The sequence below is a fragment of the Protopterus annectens genome, chromosome 1.part1 (assembly GCF_019279795.1).
Source record: "Protopterus annectens isolate FY-2018-M chromosome 1.part1, PAN1.0, whole genome shotgun sequence".
NCBI classification, from domain to species: domain Eukaryota; kingdom Metazoa; phylum Chordata; order Ceratodontiformes; family Protopteridae; genus Protopterus; species Protopterus annectens.
In genome coordinates, this window is record NC_056726.1 from 318,010,383 (window position 1) to 318,019,467 (window position 9,085).

Consider the following 9,085-nt stretch of genomic DNA (forward strand, 5'->3'; position numbering starts at 1 on the left):
ACATGAAACTGCACTCACTGGAAGCAGTCTTCACCTTGGAAGACTTAGACATTTGTGCAGTCACGGAGACCTGGTTCAAGGCTGTGGACAGCACCTCACACATTCAGACCACAAACTGAAGGCATGAAAACTAAAGGAGGCAGTGTTTCGATATTCATTAAAAATAAATAAACCTCTAGACTGGTTAAATAGTATGATTCCCTGGAGATACTTCAGGTGTAATTAATTGTTGATAGGAGACCTATTCAAGTTATTATCAGCTACAGGACCCCCTCAATGAATCAGGACACCCACTCTGCTTATTTGGATCTACTTGAGTGTATCAAGATACATCTGAACACCCTGGTTTTGGGAAACTTGAACTACCCATCCATTGATTGGGTAAATTACTTATGCTCTAACTCACTTGCAAAAGGTTCCTCATCTTCGTTAACTCCAGTGAACTGGACCAGCTGGTTGACACCCCCACAAGGGATGCCAACATCCTGGATCTGGTGCTTACTAATATGGGGGACCACTGTAGCACCCCCCCGTGAGGTCTTCCCTAGTGAGATCTGATGACAAATCAGTCTCATTCAAAGTAACTATCACACCTGACCCCCCAGCAGCAACTAAACTAAAAAACTTCTCCAAAGCAGATTATAGCCTTTTATAGGATGGTATAAATAGCTTTATTGCATCCCCCCAATGGAACTGGCAACTATTCCAAGTGCTACATAAATGCTTTATACAAACACCTGTATAACTACATTGACTCTGCCGTACCTAATAGGACCAAAACAAGCTCCTCAAGGAAGAGCAAACTTACCTGGTTGACAACTGCCATTAACACACTTTACAATAAGAGGAAGAAATTGTTATCTAAGAGTAAGAGGGAGTGAGCCCTAAACTGTAAACACTCCCTCCTCAACTTAAACAAGCAAATAAGCTTGCTTGTGAAGTCCTCCAAAGCAAACTATGAATCCAAATGAGCTTCCTCAATTAAGGACAACCATAAGGCATTCTTTACTTACATCCGTAACCTAAAAGGAAAGGCCCAGATTTGTGTCGAACTGGTAGCTAATGATAACACATATACTGAGTCTGTTAGCAGACAGGTTCTGTGAAAACTTCACTCCCCTGTCCCCACCACACACACCACATGACATCCCTACCATCTGTCCTCTACCTTATATCTCTAAAGAGCAGGTCATATAAGCTCTCTCTAAGGCCAAAAACACAGCATCTATGGGACCTGATAACATTTCAAGTTACATCCTACATGGGCTCAAACAAGAATTAGCAACACCACTGGGTAGTCTTTTCAATTATAGTCTAAACTCTGGCTTCATACCAGCTGAATGGAAAATGACCATCGTTATCTCCTTGCACAAAGCTGGTGCTTGCACTGACCCCAGGAACTATAGACCTATTAGCCTGACTAGCCCTACCTGCAAGGCCATGGAACGAATCATCATGGACCTTATCAACAAAGATATAGGCAATCTCCAAACATTTGACCCTACTCAGTTTGTATTTGTCAAAGGGAGATCATGCCTGCTAAACCTGTTGGACTTCTTTGAGACAGTCACCAATGCCCTGGACGAGGGGAAATCTATGCATATAGCCTACCTAGACTTAGCCAAGGCATTTGATACTATGCCCCACTCAGGCATCATTGAAAAACTCACCCAGCTAGGTATCAACCCTTACATCATTAGATGGGTCACTAACTGGCTCACTGATTGAACCCATATTAGTCAAAATAGGGGAATCCACCTCCAACAGCAGACCTGTAACCAGTGGTGTTCCACAGGGATCAGTCCTGGGACCTCTACTGTTTGGAATCTATTTTTCTGAAGTTCAAGCTAAAACTAAAGGTCTGTGACTGACAAAGTTTGCTGATGACTGCAAACTGGGAATGGTCATAGAATCTCTAAACAATGTCAACATCTTACAAGAGGGTCTTACACAAACAAATGATTGGTGCCAAAATCATGGTCTTAAACTCAATGCAAAAAAATGGATTATCATCCCTTTCAGTAAGTGTGATGTTCCTGCTAACCACCACATCAGTAACAATGCCCTTAGTATGCACTCAGTGGTGAGAGACCTGGGCAAACAGGTTGACAACAACCTTACCTTTGATCACCATGACTCCACAGTGGTAAGAAGGGCATTCTGTATTGCTCATCTCCTAAGTAAGGGCATTGCATCCAGAATAAAAGAAATTATAATCTCTCTGTACTCTTCCCTCATCAGGCCAATAGTTGAGTACAACACCCCTTTTGGTATGTACCTTTCCAAGCACCTACAGCAATTGGAGAGACCACAAAGGTTCCTCACAAGAAAAATTCAAGATCTTCAGCATCTGTCCTATGCAAATCATCTGAAATCATTGTCACTTTATTCTGTTTCATATGGACTACTCAGAAGTGATCTATGCCTTGTATATTAAGGCAACCTTTGACCCTGTCTTATTGGAAATGCTGCACATCAGCAAGTCAAACAGTACACGGCTTACTCGCTCTAAAGAACTTATCTGGTATGTGACATTAATAGAACCTGCTGGAGGGACATATTTATCCCTCAGAGGTTACCATACCTTTGAAATGGACTCCCACTTCATGTCAAACAGACCATCTCATTGGTCATCTTCAAACTCAATCTGGACGATTGGATAGGTAACCGTAAATTCACCCCAGAGGTTCCATCTGTGCCCCTCTTGGACTGCACTTCAACTCAAACAAAACAAAATGAAGTGCAAGAATCCTCTCCAAAAAACAAGTATGCATAATTCCCCAATATACTAAAATCCTTCTAGGAGGAGCTAGACACCCTAATCTGGGCCCTATGTGTCACAATGAACATAAAAATAATTCTCTCCCACACACTTCTGTAAGCCAATGATAGCCAGTCCCCAATGCTGGCGATCTCATTTCTGCTGCTACAAATGTTAGAAGTATAAGAAAACTACATGCCTAGATTTGCCCAACATAAGCCTGATGTTCTCGCTGTAACTGAAACTTGGCTTAAACCAAGCATAAATTACTCTGAAGTTATACTTCCTGGCTATAGTGTCATCCATAATGACCATATAAATAGGAAAGGTGGTGGTATTGCTTTAATATTTCCCAGTGCCTACCACATTTTCCCTTAAAGCAAACCAACACCAACATTCAGTTCAGCGGAACTTCTTATTGCTTTCCTCAAAATAAACAATTATAAACAAATATTTATTACTGTCCTTTATATCCCTCCTGGTGACATTACAGCTATACTGGAAGATATCCTACATTGGATGTCCATAATATTTCCACAAGAAAAAATATTACAAGGTGATATGAATGTCAATTGGTTGGACACAAACTGTAACTCCCCTCCATCTAGCATGAACTTATATGACTTCACACAACTAATTAATAGCTCCAGACATTATAGAAAGACATCAAATTACCTATTAGACTGGAACCTAGTATCAGACCTTAGCAAATACTCTGCCATGGGTACAATGTCAGACTCTCTCACTGATCATCTCACAATCTATACGACTAGACATCTCACACATCCAGTTAAACAGCATATTTATAAAACATGTAACCTTTCCAAGCTTAACCCAGAAATGTTCATTACTACACTATCATCTATTAACTGGAACTTTCTAAATGTCTTCCCCTTAGATGATGTTATTGAATTTAGTACAACTTTTCTAAATATCCTAAATAGTCTTGCACCTCCTAGAAGGAAAAGACTGAAAACAAATAATGCAATTTGGCTACCCAAAAAGAGTAGAATGCTAATGCTGGACAGAGAAAAAGCAAGGAAAAAATGGCAAAAATGTAAAACACCTCAACATCTTGAAAATTGTAAAATGCTTTGTAATCATACTAAAAAGCAAATAAATGAGATCAGAACATTGTACTATAATAACAATATATAATAACTTTCCAAATAATGCTAAATGCAATCCTAAAATTTTTTGGACATCCATTAAAGAAATCTTACATCCCCACCACAAAAATTCAACCCAAACCCCTCTTATGATAGCTCACTACTTGAAACTGCAATGCAGTTCAACTCTTATTTTACAGATAGCATAGCGGCTCTAACCAAGGATTCCTCAACAACTAATACCAGCCCTGCCCAACAGCCACATCTCACCACATCCACCTTTACCTTCAAACATGTTGCCATATCCTATATAAAACTTCTCTTAAGCAAACAAACCATGCTTTTCTTTAGCTGATGACCTTCCAAGTGAATAGCCTGTCTCAATCCTTATAAATAGGTCAGTCCGGGAATCCCACGTTCCCTCTCTCTGTAAAAAGTGAAATTCAACAGACATTAATAATTCTAGACCTATAGCCATGTTATCTCCCCTCACCAAAATGCTTGAAAAATGTATTCAAAAACAATTGCTAGACTATCTCCTGCAGAAAGAACCCCTATCCCCTACACAACACGGCTTCCATCCTTCCCATAGTACAAGCACTGCCCTTCTAACCTACATAGATACTGTAAATAAAGCTAGAGATAATGGCAAACTAGTCTCTTCCTTATTTCTAGACTGGTCTAAAGCCTTCAGCACAGTTTGTCACAGCAAACATCTTCTTCAGATGTCCTCACTAGGTCTCGCTCAGCACACCCTACTGTGATTCAAAAGCTACTTATGCAATATGTATCAATCAGTAAAATGGCACTCCACGCTCTCTCCTTACCACCCAGTCACCACCAGTGTACCACAAGTCTCTGTCCTTGTTCCTCTCCTCTTTAACATTTTCACCAACACCCTCTATACTCCCCCACAACAGGCCACCCTAATACAAGATGCAATGACTTTACTCTCATTTGCACATCTGACAACGTGGTACACCTCCAAAAAATTACTCAGGAAGCTTTAATAGCCACTGAAACATGGTTTTGTAACTCACAACTCATGCTCATCCCAAAACAGACCAAACTACTACATTTTTCCCCAAATTCCTCTATCATGAAAAAACAAAATTTAAAGTCCTCTCTCTTGATAATACAGCCATCAAAAACTAGGGATGCTTTACAGATCCAAAAACATTCTCACCAATGCAAATAAAACTACTCTTGCCACTACTTATCTTCTCCCCACTCTTCTGTATGGTGCTCCCATCCTTACTAACTTCCATGCTTCACAAAAATTAAAACTTGAACAATGCCACAGCAATGTTGCTAAATTTGCAGCACACACCCCTTTCAGAACCCACCACTGTGTAGCACTGAATAAGCCTTAATTGGTTAGAACTGCCACATCAACTAACATATACACAACTTATTACCACCTATAAAATTATCCAGCATCCATCTGTCCAACACTAAAAAAACATTCTAGAGAAATATGTTCCCAGTCGGTCATTGTGATCCAGTGAACAAAAGCTCCTGTCTATCTAAAAGTTTAACAGATCTGCTAGGCATTATCTGTACTCGTACAAGGTTGCTAAGGCCTGGAACTCCTTAACTGTATCCATCAGGTCTATACCTTCCCTCCCATCTAGTTAAAAGCTGGCTCTTTTCTTGCTCAAAACCAGGATAAACTATATCCCTAAATGTGAACAAGAACCTTTTCATTCCTTATACCTCCTTACTTTCCCTTCTTCAATTACTTCCATACTGCTATCTAATTCTCTTCCCTGACTTTCTTTCTAAATATACCATAAGCCTGTTTTTCTCTCACTTCATACTGCAATTCTTAGTCGTATTAGACTAACTTATCTTTAATTTCTCTACAAAGTGTCTGAAATTTCTCTAAATATTAAATGTTTGTAATATACCTTGTATCAATTCTTCACCAATGTTTTATATTATATCTACTTTGTTATAATCATTTAAACTGTAGATGTTTTTGTATTATTTTTGAAGATTGTAAAATTATTGTTCTTAAAATGTTTTGTAATAATTTGGAGCTTTCCTCTCCAAGTCTCCACTAAAAATAGGCTTCTATCCAGTCAGACTTTCTCGGTAATCAAATGTGAATTCTTCTTCTTCTTTCGGCTTTTCCCAGTTAGGGGTTGCCACAGCAGATCACCTGTCCGCTCATGATTGGCAGTAGAGTTTTACAATGTCAAGTTGCCAGCCCGGCGGCCAACCTTCCACAAAAGGCACACACACGCGCTCATGCCTAGGGTCAATTTAGAGTGTCCAATCTACCTACAGCATGTCTTTGGGATGTGGGAGGAAACTGGAGCACCCAGAGGAAACCCACGTGACCACAGGGAAGATATGCAGACTCCACACAGAAGGCAGCCCAGCCAAGAATTGAACCAGAGAACCTCTTGCTGTGAGGCGGCAACGCTAACCGCTGCACCACCGTGGCCACCCGGTAATCAAATGTGAATAAATAAATAAAATCAGATATCTTCTCAAATTGTTGCTGCTTTCCTCTTTCACTTTCTCTCACTGCTGCATACGTTTTAACTGCTGCATTCTCTGCTCCCACATCACCTGGGTCATTTTATACATTACCATCCTTAGCACTTCTGAAAAAGTTATCTATCACCTCTCCCCATGAATCTGCAGGACTGGCACCTGGCTCATCCTGCTCAATTATTTTTAGCAGAATATCATCTGCAAGCCCTCTGAATACCAGTTCTGTTATCTGCATTACTTCAACAGACTTGCTTACTTCCTTCTCCATGGAGACAGTTAAATACTGCTCATTTGCAATATCCACCACACAGGAATCTTTGTTTATATTCTGAAACTCCATAATGATCAAAGCTTTCTTCAAATTCTCACTTTCCACCTCCAGACTCTCCATAGCTTTTCTCTTCTCCATGCTGCTGCTTCCTGTAGGCCTCTTCCTTGCTGCTGTAGGAGCCCTCTGGTGCCATCTAGCAGCTCCAAAGAGTAGGGACAGTTACCTGATGCCCAGGCCAAACTTCTCCTAGTAATAGAAATTGCCTAGTTGAACCAACTTGGTCAACAAATGATAAATTAAAAATTACAAAAGACAGAGAATGAATTATATGTAAGTACCAGGCTAGCTGCTCTTGTGAGTCATTTTAAGCCTGGCCAAGTTCTCTTTTAAAGATAGAATCAAGCCTTGTATGTTGTGTCTGTTAACCATTACACCAATCTCCAGTCTCACAATTGTGGTAAAATTGTTATGATAAAGTTAGAGGAATAACGTGAAATGTGCACCATAATTTTGATACAGTATCATGCAACCAGGAAATTAAAGTTAATATAAAGAGCATACAGCCTGAGAGTAAGCTACAACAACAAAAATGTAGAAAAGCATCTGTGAGTAGTCATATTGTATGATCCAAAGAAGAACAAGCTTTATGGGAAGGGTGCAAAGAAGGCTGTTTAGGTTCTCTGTATAAAAAATAGAGACCTTTTAGACCAGTGGTTCTTAAATGATAAAGCCAGCCTCTCTGTGCCCAGACATAGTTTCAGAAAAGGCCCAAGGAAGTCTGGAATTATATACTTAAAATGTTAAGCATTCAGTATTCATTTTATGTGAGACCAGGCTCATCTGAGAAAGATGACACTGAGCAATTACATAACCTGCAAAACAGTAATAAAAGAACAATTTATTAAGAAAAATATTGTCTATGTCAAGTGTGTGTGTGTGTGTGTGTTTAGTGTTAATGGCCAATCTGTTTCTATACAGGTTCATAGGAGTTTACTAGGATAATGGTTCAATAGCCCTTACAAGCCTAGCCAGTTTTACCCAGAGTTTACCCAATTGTCTATCACTAGGGAAAAGATAACAATGGTCAGCAAGCGGGGTTTTGACAATTTGTACAGACTGCCTCTGTCTGTTACTGACATAGGTAGCACCCAAGGAATGAATTTGTGATTTTGCATCCACTGGTCCAGATTATGCTTGAAGATGGACAAGGAGGGGCTCTGCTTCATATGAATAGGAAAACTATTCCAGAGGAGGAGCAAGCACTGGGACACGTATCTGTCTCTCCAACATGATTTATTCATGTCAGAGATCAGATTTAGATCTTAGGAGCAGATACCCCTCATGCAGTTAGTTTTGCAAATATGTAACAGTTCCATCAGGGATGGGTCAGAGACTGCCTTGTAGTTCAAGCACAGATCACACCTCAGTAATTGGTAGGAAACTGAATACAGTGATAGGATTTTTAATCAGTCCATATATGACATGCTGGTTATACCCTGCATTTTTTGTTTGGAAACCTCTGAGGATGCTCCATTTGCTGCAGGTGTCTAGTGGGTTTACATGCCAAAGGGTGCATTGTACTTGATTATTGGTCTGATGAGGGCCAAGTACAGTAGTACTATGACATCCTTACATCTGGATGCCATGTTCTTACTTATAAGCTGAGCCACACAGAAGGATTTTCTCACCACAGTAGACACATGGCGGTTAATGTTCAGATTACTATCTATCTGAGTACCCATATTTCTCATGACTGGGTGCACTTTTGGAGAGGTGCTATCAGTGTTGTAATTTGCAGGGGTCTTTGATTTCCCAAAGGGTGTTATTATGCACTTCTTTGCATTTAGTTTGAGGCCATGGCTCTGAAACCAATCACTAGTCTGCATTTAGTTTGAGGCCATGGCTCTGAAACCAATCATTAGTCTGTGTCAGACCTTTCTGTAGGATATCAACATTTTTGGGGAGTCAGTGATTGACCACAGCTTGCAGTCATCAGCAAACTTTGTCAGCCAAAGGCCATCTATGTTTGCTTTAACATCTGAAAAGTATGTCCAAAACAGGAGGGGGCCAAGCAGAGAGCTCGGTGGTACTCAGCTGGTAACTGGCCTCTTGCTGGATGTGGATTTCTCCAGTCTAGCAAACATGAGTCCTATCTGTGAGCCATTTGGTTATCCATCTGTTGAAGTAGATGCTGATGCCCAATTTTGTGAGTTTATCTATAATACCCAAGTGAGGCATTGTGTCAAATGTCTTGGCCAGACCAAGGTAGGCAGTATGCACTGTCTTACCCTCATCCATGACCTTGGTGACCTTTCTCAAAGAGGTCCACCAGACTGAGCAGAGTGGCCCAAAGGATATTTTTTATATATGGGAAGACTAGAGGATTTGGGGTATTTGAAGAAGGCTTACTATGAATGAACCCAAAAAACAGTGATTTAG